The following is a 17,218-nucleotide window of genomic DNA, read 5'->3' on the forward strand; positions in this document are numbered from 1 at the left end:
CAGGTTCAGTCGGACAACGTAACGGCGGTGTCCTCCATAAACCGACAGGGTGGAACGAAGAGCAGAGCTGTAATGTCAGAGGTGACAAGAATCCTCCTCTGGCAGAAAATCACGCGGTGGCGCTGTCAGCAATCTTTATTCCAGGAGTGGACAACTGGGAAGCGGACTTCCTCAGCAGACTCTATCTCCTTCCAGGAAAATGGGGCCTCCATCCGGAGGTATTCGTAGAGGTCACAAGCCGATGGGGTGTACCTCAAATAGGCATAGTGGCCTCTCGCCTCAACAAGAAGCTTCGGAGGCACTGTTCCAAGTCGAGAGACCCACATGCAGTGGAGGTGGACGCCCTGGTAACTCCATGGGTGTTCCAGTCAGTGTATGTGTTCCCTCCACTTCCACTCATCCCAAGGACTGGCCCAGAAGGGTTTGGTAGGTGGATCTTCTGGACTTAATGCTGGAGGATCCGAGGCCTCTTCGCGAGGATCTAATGCAACAGGGGCCGTTCACCTATCAAGACTTCCCGCGGCTACGTTGGACGGCATGGTGGTTGAACGCCTTATTTTTCCTCGGAAGGGCATTTCAAAAAAGGTAATTCCTACCCTGATACAGGCTAGGAAGGGAGTAATGTCTAAACATTACCATCGGATTTGGGAAAAGTATGTGTCTTGGTGTGAATCCAAGAAGTTTGCTATGGTGGAGTTTCAACTGGGATGGTTTCTCCTCTTTCTGCAAGCAGGTGTGGATGTGGGCCTACGCTTGGGCTCCATAAAAGTCCTGATTTCGGCCCTGTCCATTTTCTTCCAGAAACAATTGACTGCTCTCCCTGAGGTTCAGACTTTCTTGAAAGGGGTTCTGCACTTCCAAATACCTTTTGTGCCTCCTACGACACCGTGGGATCTTAATGTGGTGCTGCAGTTCCTGCAATCGGATTGGGTTCGAACCTCTTCAGGAGGTTGAGGTCAAGTTTCTTACTTGGAAGGCTGTCACACTGTTGGCATTGGCATCTGCTAGGCGTGTGTCAGAACTGGGGGCATTGTTCTACAAGAGTCCCTACTTGATTTTCCATGAAGATAGGGCTGAGCTCAGAATGCGTCCGCAGTTTCTCCAAAGGTTGTGTCGGCTTTTCATATCAACTGACCTATTGTGGTGCCAGTGGCTATTGACTGCTCAATTACTTCAAAATCCTTTGGATGTTGTAAGGGCTTTGAAGTTTTATGTGAAGAGAACTTCTCGTCACAGAAAGTCGGACGCTATGTTTGTCCTTTATGATCCCAACAAGGTTGGGTGTCCTGCTTCAAAGCAGGCGATTTCTCGTTAGATCAGGTTTACTATCCAGGGTGCTTAGTCTATGGCAGGATTGTCGTGTCCAAATTCTGTGGAGGCCCACTCTACCCGTAAAGTGGATTCTTCCTGTGCGGCTGCCCGGGGTGTCTCGGCTTGGAGCATTGTTGGGCAGCTACTTGGTCAGGGTCGAACACGTTGGCTAAGTTCTACAGATTCGATACTTTGACCAAACTTAAGGTCCTCAGAGGCCAGTCTGTTCTGCAGGAGCCTCAGTGCTCTCCCTCTCGTACTGGGAGCTTTGGTACATCCCCATGGTACTAAATGGAACCCCAGCATCCTCTAGGACGTAAGAGAAAATAGGATTTTAATTACCTACCGGTAAATCCTTTTCTCGTAGTCCGTAGAGGATGCTGGGCACCCGCCCAGCGCTTCGTTTTCCTGCATTGTTACTTGGTTAAGTATTGGTTCATCTGTTGCTGTTACTCTCTCCTGCTGATTAGCATGGTTTCTCTTACGTCCTAGAGGATGCTGGGGACTCCGTAAGGACCATGGGGTATAGACGGGCTCTGCAGGAGACATGGGCACTATAAAGAACTTTAGAATGGGTGTGCACTGGCTCCTCCCTCTATGCCCCTCCTCCAGACCTCAGTTGGATTCTGTGCCCAGAGGAGACTGGGTGCACTACAGGGGAGCTCTCCTGAGTTTCTCTGAAAAAGAATTTTGTTAGGTTTTTTATTTTCAGGAAGCACTGCTGGCAACAGGCTCCGTGCATCGTGGGACTGAGGAGAGAGAAGCAGACCTACTTAAATGATAGGCTCTGCTTCTTAGGCTACTGGACACCATTAGCTCCAGAGGGTCGGAACGCAGGTCTCACCCTCGCCGTTCGTCCCGGAGCCGCGCCGCCGTCCTCCTCACAGAGCCGGAAGATAAAAGCCGGGTGAGCATAAGAAGAAAGAAGACTTCAAAGGCGGCTGAAGACTTCAGATCTTCTCTGAGGTAATGTGCAGCGGTAACGCTGCGCGCCATTGCTCCCACACACAACACACACAGCGGGCACTGAAGGGTGCAGGGCGCATGGGGGGGGGCGCCCTGGGCAGCAATTATATACCCCTTGGGACTGGCTAATAATATATATAGAGGCTGCGGAGGCACTATATTATAGAACCCCCCGCCAGTATGGAAAATTTGAGCGGGACCGAAGCCTGCCGCTGAGGGGGCGGAGCCTGATCCTCCAGCAATAACCAACGCCATTTTCTCCACAGCACACTGCAGAGAAGCTGGCTCCCCGGACTCTCCCCTGCTGAACACTGTGACAGAGGGCAAAAAGAGGGGGGGGGCACTTTTTATTGGCGCAGTGAGTATATATTTACATAAAAGCGCTGTTTTGTCTGGGAATTTGGTTTCCAGTGTCAGTTGGCGCTGGGTGTGTGCTGGCATACTCTCTCTCTGTCTCTCCAAAGGGCCTTATTGGGGAACTGTCTCCATATAGATATATCCCTGAGTGTGTGGGGGTGTCGGTACGCATGTGTCGGCATGTCTGAAGCGGAAGGCTCATCTAAGGAGGAGGTGGAGCAGATGATTGTGGTGTCTCCGTCTGCAACGCCGACACGATTGGATGGATATGCTGAATGTTTTAAATGCAAATGTGTCTTTATTACATCAGAGGTTGGACAAAGCAGAGTCCAGAGAAAAGACAGGGAGTCAATCCATGGCTTTGGCTGTGTCTCAGAAATGTCCCCTGTCCCAAGTAGCAGACACGGATACCGAATTCCAGTGTCGACTACGATGATGCGAGGTTACACCCAAGGGTGGCCAAAAGTATTCATTATATGATTATTGCAACAAAGGATGTTTTACATATCATTGATGACCCCTCTGTCCCTGACAAGAGGGTACACATGTTTAAGGAAAAGAAACCTGAGGTAACCTTTCCCCCATCTCATGAGCTGAACGCGTTATTTGAAAAGGCTTGGGAAACTCCAGACAAGAAACTGCAGTTTCCAAAAATAATTCTTATGGCGTATCCTTTCCCTGCGCAGGTCAGGTTACGGTGGGAATCCTCACCCAGGGTGGACGCGTTAACGCGCTTGTCCAAAAGGTGGCGCTGCCGTCTCCAGACACGGCCACCTTCAAAGATCCTGCTGATCGCAGACAGGAAACTACCTTAAAATCTATTTATACACATACGGGGGGCTTGCTCAGACCGGCAATAGCGTCGGCTTGGGTTTGTAGCGCTGTTGCGGCTTGGACGGATACCTTGTCAGCTGACATTGATACCCTGGATAGGGATACCATTTTATTGACCTTAGGTCACATTAAAGACGCAGTCTTATATATGAGAGACGCTCAGAGAGACGTTGGTCTGCTAGGTTCGAGAGCCAACGCCATGGCGATTTCTGCTAGGCGAGCCCTGTGGACCTGCCAATGGTCGGGTGATGCAGACTCAAAGAAGCATATGGACGTTTTGCCTTACAAAAGTGAGGATTTATTTGGGGAAGGTCTCGCGGACCTGGTTTCCACAGCTAGCGCGGGCAAATCTACTTTTTTACCTTATATTTCCCCACAGCAAAAGAAAACGCCGCAATATCAGATGCAGTCCTTTCGGTCGCATAAGTCCAGAAGAGGTCGGGTCTCTTTCTGCCTCGCCAGAGGTAAGGGAAGAGGGGAAAAGCAGCCTGCTACAGCTAGTTCCCAGGAGCAGAAGTCCTCCCCGGCTTCTACGAAATCCACCGCATGACGCTGGGGCTCCACTGAGGGAGTCTGCGCCGGTGGGGGCACGTCTTCGACTCTTCAGCCACGTCTGGGTTCAATCAGAGGTGGATCCTTGGGCAATGGAAATTGTGTCCCAAGGTTACAAACTGGAATTCGAAGACGTACCTCCTCGCCGGTTTTTCAAATCGGCCTTACCAGCTTCTTCCCCAGAAAGGGAGATAGTTTTTGAATAGCAGCTAAAACTGTGTCAACAACAAGTGGTTGTCAAGGTTCCCCTATTTCAACAGGGGCAGGGGTACTATTCAACCCTGTTGGTGGTCCTGAAACCGGATGGCTCGGTCAGACCCATTCTAAATTTAAAATCCCTAAACCTGTACTTGAAAAAGTTCAAATTCAAGATGGAATCGCTCCGGGCAGTTATCTCCAGCCTGGAAGGGGGGGGGGGATTTTATGGTGTAACTAGACATAAGGGATGCATACCTTCATGTCCCCATATATCCCCTTCATCAGACGTACCTGAGATTCACTGTACAGGAATGTCATTACCAGTTTCAGACGTTGCCGTTTGGGCTTTCCACGGCCCCGAGGATTTTCACCAAGGTAATGGCGGAGATGATGGTGCTCCTGCGCCGGCAGGGTTTCACAATTATCCCGTACTTGGACGATCTCCTGATAAAAGCGAGATCGAGAGAACAGTTGCTGAAAAGCGTGTCGCTATCCCTGAGAGTTGAAAAAGCCGATGGAAAAAGCCCAGGAACTCCAGAACATGGTCAGAGACCTGTTGAAACCGAAAAGGGTGTCAGTTTATCAATGCACTCGAGTACTGGGGAAAATGGTGGCGTCCTACGAGGCCATCCCCTTCGGCAGGTTTCATACGAGGACTTTTCAGTGGGATCTTCTGGACAAATGGTCCGGGTCCCATCTTCACATTCATCAGAAAATCAGCCTGTCCCCCAGGGCCAGGGTGTCTCTCCTGTGGTGGCTGCAGAGTGCACACCTTCTAGAGTGTCGCAGGTTCGGCATTCAGGACTGAGTTCTGGTGATCACAGACACGAGCCTCCGAGGATGGGGAGCAGTCACGCAAGGAAAAAATGTTCAGGGACTATGGTCAAGCCAGGAGGCTTGTCTACACATCAACGCACTGGAATTGAGGGCCATATACAACGGCCTGCATCAAGCGGAGAATTTTCTTCGCGGCCTACCGGTTCTGATTCAGTCAGACAACGTCACAGCCGTGGCTCATGTAAACCGACAAGGCGGAACAAGGAGCAGAGTGGCAATGGCGGAAGCCACCAGGATTCTTCGTTGGGCGGAAAATCATGTAAGCGCTTTGACAGCAGTCTTCATTCCGGGAGTGGACAGCTGGGAAGCAGACTTCCTCAGCAGACACGATCTCCATCAAGGAGAGTGGGGACTTCATCAAGAAGTTTTTGCAGAGATAACAAGTCGTTGGGGACTTCCTCAAATAGACATGATGGCGTCACGCCGCAACAAGAAGCTTCGGAGGTATTGTGCCAGGTCAAGGGACCCTCAGGCAGTAGCGGTGGACGCCCTGGTGACACCGTGGGTGTTTCGGTCGGTTTATGCGTTTCCTCCTCTTCCACTCATCTCAAAGATATTGAGTATCATAAGACGAAAAAGAGTGCGGACAATACTCAATGTTCCCGATTGACCTCAAAGGGCCTGGTATTCAGATCTTCAGGAAATGCTCACAGAAGATCCGTGGCCTCTTCCTCTCAGAGAGGACCTGTTGCAACAGGGGCCCTGCGTGTTCCAAAACTTACCGCGGTTACGTTTGACGGCATGGCGGTTGAACACCGAATCCTAGCTGGAAAAGGCCTTCCGGAAGAAGTCACCCCTACTCTGATAAGGGCTAGGAAGGAGGTGATGGCGAAGCATTATCACCGTATCTGGAAAAAGTATGTATCTTGGTGTGAGGCCAAGAATGCTCCTACGGAAGATTTCCATCTGGGCCGTTTTCTCCACTTTCTGCAGACAGGAGTGGATATGGGCCTGAAATTAGGCTCCATTAAGGTACAGATTTCGGCCCTATCTATTTTCTTTCAGAAAGAATTGGCTTCTCTCCCGGAAGTCCAGACTTTTGTAAAGGGAGTGCTGCACATACAGCCTCCTTTTGTGCCTCCAGTGGCACCATGGGACCTTAACGTAATGTTACAATTCTTAAAATCTCACTGGTTTGAACCTCTTCAAACGGTGGAATTAAAATTTCTCACTTGGAAGGTAGTCATGTTGTTGGCCTTGGCATCTGCAAGGCGGGTGTCCGAATTGGCGGCCTTGTCTCACAGGAGCCCCTATCTGATTTTCCATGTGGATAGAGCAGAATTGAGGACTCGTCCTCAATTTTTGCCTAAGGTGGTTTCAACGTTTCATATGAACCAACCTATTGTGGTGCCTGTGGCTACGGGGGGACTTGGAGGATTCCAAGTCCCTTGATGTAGTCAGGGCCTTAAAAATGTATGTATCCCGGACGGCTCGGGTTAGGAAAACAGAGGCTCTGTTTGTCCTGTTTGCAGCCAATAAGGTTGGCGCTCCTGCTTCTAAGCTGACTATTGCTCGCTGGATCTGTAACACGATTCAGCAGGCTCATTCTACGGCTAGATTGCCGTTACCAAATTCGGTTAAGGCCCATTCCACTAGGAAGGTGGGCTCTTCTTGGGCGGCTGCCCGAGGCGTCTCGGCATTACAACTTTGCCGGGCGGTGACTTGGTCGGGTTCAAACACTTTTGCCAAATTCTACAAGTTTGATACCCTGGTCGATAAGGACATCATGTTTGATCAATCGGTGCTGCAGAGTCATCCGCACTCTCCCGCCCGGTCTGGAGCTTTGGTATAATCCCCATGGTCCTTACGGAGTCCCCAGCATCCTCTAGGACGTAAGAGAAAAATAAGAATTTACTCACCGGTAATTCTATTTCTCGTAGTCCGTAGTGGATGCTGGGAACTCCGTAAGGACCATGGGGAATAGCGGGCTCCGAAGGAGGCTGGGCACTCTAGAAAGATTTCAGACTACCTGGTGTGCACTGGCTCCTCCCACTATGACCCTCCTCCAAGCCTCAGTTAGGATACTGTGCCCGGACGAGCGTACACAATAAGGAAGGATTTTGAATCCCCGGGTAAGACTCATACCAGCCACACCAATCACACCGTACAACTCGTGATATGAAACCCAGTTAACAGTATGAAACAACTGAGCCTCTCAACAGATGGCTCAACAATAACCCGATTTAGTTAACAATAACTATGTACAAGTATTGCAGATAAACCGCACTTGGGATGGGCGCCCAGCATCCACTACGGACTACGAGAAATAGAATTACCGGTGAGTAAATTCTTATTTTCTCTGACGTCCTAGTGGATGCTGGGAACTCCGTAAGGACCATGGGGATTATACCAAAGCTCCCAAACGGGCGGGAGAGTGCGGATGACTCTGCAACACCGAATGAGAGAACTCCAGGTCCTCCTCAGCCAGGGTATCAAATTTATAGAATTTTGCAAACGTGTTTGCCCCTGACCAAGTAGCAGCTCGGCAAAGTTGTAAAGCCGAGACCCCTCGGGCAGCCGCCCAAGATGAGCCCACCTTCCTTGTGGAATGGGCATTGACAGATTTTGGCTGTGGCAGGCCTACCACAGAATGTGCAAGTTGAATTGTACTACAAATCCAACGAGCAATAGTCTGCTTAGAAGCAGGAGCACCCAGCTTGTTGGGTGCATATAGGATAAACAGCGAGTCAGATTTTCTGACTCCAGCCGTCCTGGAAACATATATTTTCAGGGCCCTGACCACGTCTAACAACTTGGAGTCCTCCAAGTCCCTAGTGGCCGCAGGCACCACAATAGGCTGGTTCAAATGAAACGCTGACACCACCTTAGGGAGAAACTGGGGACGAGTCCTCAATTCTGCCCTATCCATATGGAAAATCAGATAAGGGCTTTTATAAGACAAAGCCGTCAATTCTGATACTCGCCTGGCAGAAGCCAAGGCCAATAACATGACCACCTTCCACGTGAGATATTTCAGATCCACGGTTTTTAGTGGTTCAAACCAATGTGATTTTAAGAAACTCAACACCACGTTGAGATCCCAAGGTGCCACAGGAGGCACATATGGGGGCTGAATATGCAGCACTCCCTTTACAAATGTCTGAACTTCGGGTACTGAAGCTAGTTCTTTCTGAAAGAAAATCGATAGAGCCGAGATCTGTACCTTAATGGAACCCAGTTTTAGGCCCATATTCACTCCTGCTTGCAGGAAATGCAGAAATCGACCTAGTTGAAATTCCTCAGTTGGGGCCTTTTCGGCCTCACACCATGCAACATATTTCCGCCATATGCGGTGATAATGATTTGCTGTAACCTCTTTCCTGGCTTTAATAAGCGTAGGAATGACTTCCTCCGGAATGCCCTTTTCTTTCAGGATCCGGCGTTCAACCGCCATGCCGTCAAACGCAGCCGCGGTAAGTCTTGGAACAGACAGGGCCCCTGCTGTAGCAGGTCTTGTCTTAGCGGCAGAGGCCACGGGTCCTCTGAGATCATCTCTTGAAGTTCCGGGTACCATGTTCTTCTTGGCCAATCCGGAACCACGAGAATTGTGCTTACTCCTCGCTTTCTTATTATTCTCAATACCTTTGGTATGAGAGGCCGCGGAGGGAACACATAAACTGACTGGTACACCCACGGTGTCACCAGAGCGTCCACAGCTATCGCTTGAGGGTCTCTTGACCTGGCGCAATACCTCTCTAGTTTTTTGTTTAGGCGGGACGCCATCATGTCCACCTGTGGACGACCCCACTGATGTACAATCATTTGGAAGACTTCTGGATGAAGTCCCCACTCTCCCGGGTGGAGGTCGTGTCTGCTGAGGAAGTCTGCTTCCCAGTTGTCCACTCCCGGAATGAACACTGCTGACAGTGCTAGTACATGATTTTCCGCCCATCGGAGAATTCTTGTGGCTTCTGTCATTGCCATCCTGCTTCTTGTGCCGCCCTGTCGATTCACATGGGCGACTGCCGTGATGTTGTCTGACTGGATCAGCACCGGCTGGTGTAGGAGCAGGGATTTTGCTTGACTTAGGGCATTGTAAATGGCCCTTAGTTCCAGAATATTTATGTGAAGGGAAGTCTCCTGACTTGTCCATAGTCCTTGGAAGTTTCTTCCCTTTGTGACTGCCCCCCAGCCTCGCAGGCTGGCATCCGTGGTCACCAGGACCCAGTCCTGAATGCCGAATCTGCGACCCTCCAGAAGATGAGCACTCTGCAGCCACCACAGAAGAGACACCCTGGTTCTTGCAGACAGGGTTATCAAGCGATGCATCTGAAGATGCGATCCGGACCACTTGTCCAACAGGTCCCACTGAAAGATTCTGGCAAGGAACCTGCCGAATGGAATTGCTTCGTAAGAAGCTACCATCTTTCCCAAGACCCGCGTGCAGTGATGCACCGATACCTGTTTTGGTTTCAGGAGGTCTCTGACTAGAGAAGACAACTCCCTGGCTTTCTCCTCCGGGAGAAACACTTTTTTCTGGACTGTGTCCAGAATCATCCCCAGGAACAGTAGACGTGTCGTCGGGACCAGCTGTGACTTTGGGATATTCAGAATCCAGTCGTGCTGGTTCAGCACTTCCTGAGATAGTGCTACTCCCACCAACAACTGTTCTTTGGACCGTGCCTTTATTAGGAGATCGTCCAAGTACGGGATAATTAAAACTCCCTTTCTTCGAAGGAGTATCATCATTTCCGCCATAACCTTGGTAAATACCCTTGGTGCCGTGGAGAGTCCAAACGGCAGCGTCTGGAATTGGTAATGGCAATCCTGTACCACAAATCTGAGGTACTCCTGGTGAGGATGGTAAATGGGGACATGCAGGTAAGCATCCTTGATGTCCAGGGAAACCATGTAATCCCCCTCGTCCAGGCTTGCAATAACCGCCCTGAGCGATTCCATCTTGAACTTGAATTTTTTTATGAACATGTTCAAGGATTTCAAATTTAAAATGGGTCTCACCGAACCGTCCGGCTTCGGTACCACAAATAATGTGGAATAGTAACCCCGGCCTTGTTGAAGTAGGGGTACCTTGATTATCACCTGCTGGGAATACAGCTTGTGAATTGCCGCTAGCACCGCCTCCCCGTCTGAGGGAGCAATCGGCAAGGCAGATTTTAGGAACCGGTGGGGTGGAGCCGCCTCGAATTCCAGCATGTATCCCTGAGATACTACTTGAAGGATCCAGGGATCCACCTGTGAGCGAGCCCACTGATCGCTGAAATTTCTGAGGCGGGCCCCCACCGTACCTGGCTCCACCTGTGGAGCCCCACCGTCATGCGGCGGACTTGGAAGAGGAAGCGGGGGAGGACTTTGGTTCCTGGGAACCTGCTGTCTGTTGCAGCCTTTTTCCCCTACCTCTGCCTCTAGACAGAAAAGACCCTCCTTTTCCACGCTTGCTTTTCTGGGTCCGAAAGGACTGAACCTGATAAAATGGCGCCTTCCTAGGCTGTGAGGGAACATGGGGTAAAAATGCTGACTTCCCAGACGTTGCTGTGGAAACTAGGTCGGAGAGACCATCCCCAAATAATTCCTCCCCTTTATAAGGCAAAACTTCCATGTGCCTCTTGGAATCTGCATCTCCCGTCCACTGACGAGTCCATAAGCATCTCCTAGCAGAGATAGACAATGCACTTACTTTAGATGCCAGCCGGCAAATTTCCCTCTGTGCATCTCTCATATATAAGACTGAATCTTTTATATGGTCAATCGTTAGCAGAATAGTGTCTCTGTCTAGTGTGTCAATATTTTCTGACAGTTTTTCTGACCATGCAGCGGCAGCACTGCACATCCAAGCTGCCGCAATAGCTGGTCTAAGTATAATGCCTGAGTGTGTGTATACAGACTTCAGGATTGCCTCCTGCTTTCTATCAGCAGGCTCCTTAAGGGCGGCCGTATCCTGAGAGGGTAGTGCCACCTTTTTTGACAAACGTGTGAGCGCTTTATCCACCCTAGGTGGTGTTTCCCAACGTGACCTATCCTCTGGCGGGAAAGGGAACGGCATTAGTACCTTCTTAGGAATTACAAATTTTTTATCAGGGAAAAGCCACGCTTCTTCACACACTTCATTTAGTTCATCTGATGGGGGAAAAACTACGGGTAGTTTTTTCTCCCCAAACATAATACCCTTTTTTGTGGTACCTGGATGTAAATCAGAAATGTTTAACACCTCTTTCATTGCCTCAATCATGCAGTGAATGGCCCTGACAGGCATTAGGTTTGACTCATCGTCGTCGACACTGTTATCAGTATCCGTGTCGACATCCGGGTCTGCAAACTGAGGTAGCGGGCGTTTTAGAGCCCCTGACGACCCCTGAGGCACCTGGACAGGCACGAGCTGAGATCCCGGCTGTCCCACATTTGGCATGTCGTCAAATTTCTTATGTAAAGAATCTATACGTGCACTCATTTCTTTCCATAAGTTCATCCACTCGGGTGTCTGCCCCGCAGGGGGTGACGTCCCTTCAAAATGCATCTGCTCCGCCTCCACCTCATTATCCTCATCAAACATGTCGACACAGCCGTACCGACACACCCCACACACACAGGGAATGCTCAACAGAGGACAGGACCCACAAAAAGCCCTTTGGGGAGACAGAGTGAGAGTATGCCAGCACACACCAGAGCGCTATATATATACAGGGACTAACTGAGTTATGTCCCTAATAGCTGCTTTTCATCTAATATATGTATATATACTGCCAAATTTAATGCCCCCCCTCTCTTTTCCCTCTTACTGTTACTGTATATTGCAGGGAAGAGCCAGGGAGCTTCCTTCCAGCCGAGCTGTGAGGGAAAAATGGCGCCAGTGTGCGGAGGAGATAGGCTCCGCCCCTTTTTCGCGGCCTATTCTCCCGCTTTTTATGGAATTCTGGCAGGGGTATTTACCTCATATATAGCCTCTGGGGTTATATATTGAGGTATTTTAGCCAGCCAAGGTGTTATTATTGCTGCCTCAGGGCGCCCCCCCCCAGCGCCCTGCACCCTCAGTGACCGGAGTGTGAAGTGTGAGAGGAGCAATGGCGCACAGCTGCAGTGCTGTGCGCTACCTTGGTGAAGACAGAGTCTTCATGCCGCCGATTTTCCGGACCATCTTCTTGCTCCTGGCTCTGTAAGGGGGACGGCGGCGCGGCTCCGGGACCGAACACCAAGGACTAGGCCTGTGGTCGATCCCTCTGGAGCTAATGGTGTCCAGTAGCCTAAGAAGCCCAATCCGGCTGCAAGCAGGCGAGTTCGCTTCTTCTCCCCTTAGTCCCTCGCTGCAGTGAGCCTGTTGCCAGCAGGTCTCACTGAAAATAAAAAACCTAAGTCTATTCTTTCTAAGAGCTCAGGAGAGCCCCTAGTGTGCATCCAACCTCGGCCGGGCACGAATTCTAACTGAGGCTTGGAGGAGGGTCATAGTGGGAGGAGCCAGTGCACACCAGGTAGTCTGAAATCTTTCTAGAGTGCCCAGCCTCCTTCGGAGCCCGCTATTCCCCATGGTCCTTACGGAGTTCCCAGCATCCACTAGGACGTCAGAGAAATAAGATTTTCTCTTTCATCCACTAGGGGACACTGGAGTTCCTTTTAAACCTACCGGTAAATCTTTTTCTCCTAGGCCGTAAAGGATGCTGGGCGCTCGTCCCAGTGCGGACATATTTCTGCAAGACTTTTATATAGTTTTTGTTTACATAAGGGTTATGTTACAGTTTTGATCAGTCTCGGGCTGATGCTGTTTTGTTTCATACTGTTGACTGGTTCGTATATTCCATGTTATACAGTGTGGATGGTGTGGGCTGGTATGAATCTTGCCCTTAGATTAACAAAAATCCTTTCCTCGTACTGTCCGTCTCCTCTGGGCACAGTTTCTCTAACGGAGGTCTGGAGGAGGGGCATAGAGGGAGGAGCCAGTGCACACCCATTCTAAATTTCTTTATAGTGCCCATGTCTCCTGCGGAGCCCGTCTATACCCCATGGTCCTTACGGAGTCCCCAGCATTCTCTACTGACTAGGAGAAAAAGATTTACCGGTAGGTTTAAAATCTTATTTTCTTCTTGTTCCTGCTGATTAGCTTGGTTTCTTCATGTGCTGTTTACCTGCTAGTCACTGTCATTCATAAATTACAGCATTTCAGTCTGTCCCATGGTTCATACTTGTACCCTCTTCTACAGTAGCCTAAAAATCCAGGACCGAACTGTCAATAAATTCCGTTATTTGTTTAGTGTCCATTTTCAGTAAAACTACAGTATATTTGTTGGGTTTGTCTTACTAGTGTTGATTGTGACTACATATTAGTCTACCTTTTTGTATTTTTTTTTTAAATGTTTTACATTAATGCAGAAAAGGAGCTGTACCAGCAGCTCCTGATCCCTGCCCCATACTTCTCTCAGCTTGCTTCAGATGAGTGCCAGTTGCCAGACCCTGCCCCATTCTGATTTCAGCCCTGGGAGCCAGCTCCAGAACCCTGCCCCATAGGGATATCAGCCTAGGAGGTAGCTGCCGAACCCTGCCCTGTACTGATATCAGCTCTGCTGCAGTCTAGGCCTGCCCCGTACTGATTTCAGCACTGCTTCAGACAAGAGCTAGCTCCAGAACCCTGTCCCGTACTGATATCATCAGCACTACTTCAACCTAGAAGTGCGCTCCAGAACCCTGCACTGTACTGATATCCATTCTATTTCAGTCCTGGGAGCCTTCTCTAGTACATGCAGAAAAAAAAGTGAAGTATGCTGTCACAGAGCAGGATGGAAAAGTTTTATCACTTCACACTTGAATTCTAACTTACCCAAAGCCCCAAATTACTGCATGGTATATTGCATAATATACTATAAGAACTATAGACCACACATAACTTGCTATGATATTGAGCATCTTTTGGGAGGAAGCACTGTAGGCACCCTAGGTTGCACCATAGGGGCTTTATTTTAAAATCTAAGGAAAAATAAAGCAAATACATTTTTCAATGAATAATACTAAAAGGTTGTGTTATGAATACTACCACTCTCACATTGCCCTCCATTCTGTTATCTGATACTCCTTTTCCACTGCTGCAATAATCTGGGTTATTGCTGGGTTAACCAGGGCTGTGGCTCAGTGTAGAAAGGTCCTTCTAAAATAATCCGGGTCGAGTGACCCGGGAATCCAAACCAGTAGCTACCAGGGTCAGATCTGGTTAAGGTGCCGTGTAATACCCCTTTCACGTTGCCAATGCCGGATCCCACCCGGGAATTGGAAACTGGCCCTTTCCGGGTGGGATCCGGTATTGGCAGCTGCTGAAGGCTTCCTCGACCCGGCAATATGCCGGGCGGGGTTGCCATAGCAGCGGGGGGCGGAGGCGGCGCTGGGAGATGAGATCACCTCCGCGCCGCCTCTCCCTACTGCCCGTTTACGCAGCCACTGACCTGGTATTTAACCCGGGTATAACACTGCTTTATTCCCGGGTTGAATTGCCGGGTCAGGCGACCCGCGATTTCGGCTATGCCCCTTTCACACCGCACGCCGACCCGTGTCGCGCCGGCAATATGCCGGGTCGATACCGGGCTATTTGTGCGGTGTGAAAGGGGTATAATCGGCGCAACACTGGTTATGCTTAAAAGCTGCTGATTGGCTGCGTATAAAGGTCCACCTTAAGGAAGTGACATGCAGGGCAGACACAGGTTCAGTGTAAACAGGGCCAACCCAGGAGTAACCCGAGTCCAAGGTGCAATGTAAATGGGATCTGACCTGGTTTGGAACAGTGTCCAGGTCAGACCTGGGTTTTTGGTGGAAAAGTGGTACAAAGCTAGATCATACTGACAGCTCCCCTATGCTTCTTTCTTAATAGACTGGACATAGGGCCTAATTCAGACCTGATTGCCGTGCTGCAAATTTGCAGAAGACTGCGATCATACAGTCGCCACCCAGGGAGAGTGAAAACCCGCCTTGTGCAAGTGTGCGAATGCATGTGTATGGCATGTGAAAATTCCGCCAGACAGCGGACAGCTGCAAATCTGTTCAACTCACCATCGAATGATTTTTCCAGTCTGTGTGTAGCCCAGGACTTACTCCTACAGCGCGATACAAACAGGCTGATTGGGGCCGGAGCTGACATCACACACCTGCCCTGAAAACGCTTGGAACGCCTGCTCTTTTCCTGACACTCCATGAAAACGGTCAATCACCACCCACAAACGTCCTCTTCCTGTCAATCACCTTGAGAAAACTTTGCGATCTAAATTTCCGCACCATCCTGTCGCTGTTTAGCGACGCGCCTGCACAAAGCGGTGCATACACATGCAGTCATTCGAGAAATAGCCGCTGTGCAAGTTCGCATAATAGCGATCAGATCTGGATCGGGCCCTAAGTACTTGAGGACCAGGATTATACAGCGTGGTTTAGTTCTTACAGTAAATTGAAATAACTTGGAAGACCAAGCGGGGTGTAAAGACAGGTATGCAATAAATGTTGTGGCTTTTCCAAAACAACTTCCCCTTTAGCATGTAGGCCAGCATTGGAAAGTTTGTAATAGTGATGGTGGCTAATCCACATAATAGTGGGTATGGTTGCAAAGTATGGAGAGGATACCTGTACAAAACACTATCAAGATTTTAAAACGAAAAACAACTTGTGTGACAACCTCTCAGTTTTACTACAAGGAAAGCAACTTGTGTGACATACATCCTCTCAGTTTTACTTCAAGTCAGAAGATACTGCGCTACCTGTGGAGTGGAAAGTGTCTGTGTACCACTACCCTTTAAGAGGCAGCCCAGCTGGAGCTACCAGTTATCACAGCACCACTTGTGTGCAAGAGTAGGAAGAAGGGAGAAGATCAGCAGTCCATGTTTCTCCACCACAAATATCAGAGAACATTGCCTTATTGTTTTATCTCAGCCTGTTGATGCTCAAGGTGCCATAGCTGAAAAAAATAAGATTTTACTTACCGGTAAATCTATTTCTCGTAGTGGATGCTGGGGACTCCGTAAGGACCATGGGGAATAGACGGGCTCTGCAGGAGACAGGGCACTTTAAGAAAGAATTAGGAATACTGGTGTGCACTGGCTCCTCCCTCTATGTCCCTCCTCCAGACCTCAGTTAAGGAAACTGTGCCCGGAAGAGCTGACAGTACAAGGAAAGGATTTTGGAATCCAGGGTAAGACTCATACCAGCCACACCAATCACACCGTATAACTCGTAATAAACTTACCCAGTTAACAGTATGAACAACAACAGAGCATCAGACAAACCTGATGCAACCATAACATAACCCTTATTTAAGCAATAACTATATACAAGTATTGCAGAAGAAGTCCGCACTTGGGACGGGCGCCCAGCATCCACTACGGACTACGAGAAATAGATTTACCAGTAAGTAAAATCTTATTTTCTCTAACATACTAGTGGATGCTGGGGACTCCGTAAGGACCATGGGGATTATACCAAAGCTCCCAAACGGGCGGGAGAGTGCGGATGACTCTGCAGCACCGAATGAGCAAACACAAGGTCCTCCTCAGCCAGGGTATCAAACCTGTAGAACTTTGCAAAGGTGTTTGAACCTGACCAAGTAGCCGCTCGGCAAAGCTGTAATGCCGAGACCCCTCGGGCAGCCACCCAAGAAGAGCCTACCTTCCTTGTGGAGTGGGCTTTTACTGATTTTGGAAGCGGCAATCCAGCCGCAGAATGAGCCTGCTGGATCCTGTTACAGATCCAGCGAGCAATAGTTTGCTTTGAAGCAGGAGCACCCAGCTTGTTGGATGCATACAGGATAAACAGCGACTCTGTTTTCCTGACCCTAGCCGTTCTAGCTACATAAACCTTCAAAGCCCTGACTACATCCAGTAACTCGGAATCCTCCAAGTCACGAGTAGCCACAGGCACCACAATAGGTTGGTTCATATGAAAAAATGGGTGGGAGGGAGGGGGGGGAGCCGGCAGGGCCGGCAGTGAGGAGGCATCTTCTCAAAGTCCAGCTTGTATCCCTGAGACACAATATCTATTGGCCAGGGATCTAACAAGGAGTGAACCCACTTGTGGCTGAACTTACGAAAGCATGCCCCCACCGGGCCTTGCTCCGCCTGTGGAGCCCCAGCGACATGCGGTGGAGTTTCGTTGAGGCCGGGGAGGACTTCTGTTCCTGGGAACTAGCTGTGTTGTGCAGCTGCTTTCCTCTGCCCCCGCCTCTGGCAAGAAAGGATGCACCTCGGACTTTCTT

The sequence above is a fragment of the Pseudophryne corroboree genome, chromosome 3 (genome assembly GCF_028390025.1).
Source record: "Pseudophryne corroboree isolate aPseCor3 chromosome 3, aPseCor3.hap2, whole genome shotgun sequence".
Taxonomy (NCBI): Eukaryota; Metazoa; Chordata; class Amphibia; order Anura; family Myobatrachidae; genus Pseudophryne; species Pseudophryne corroboree.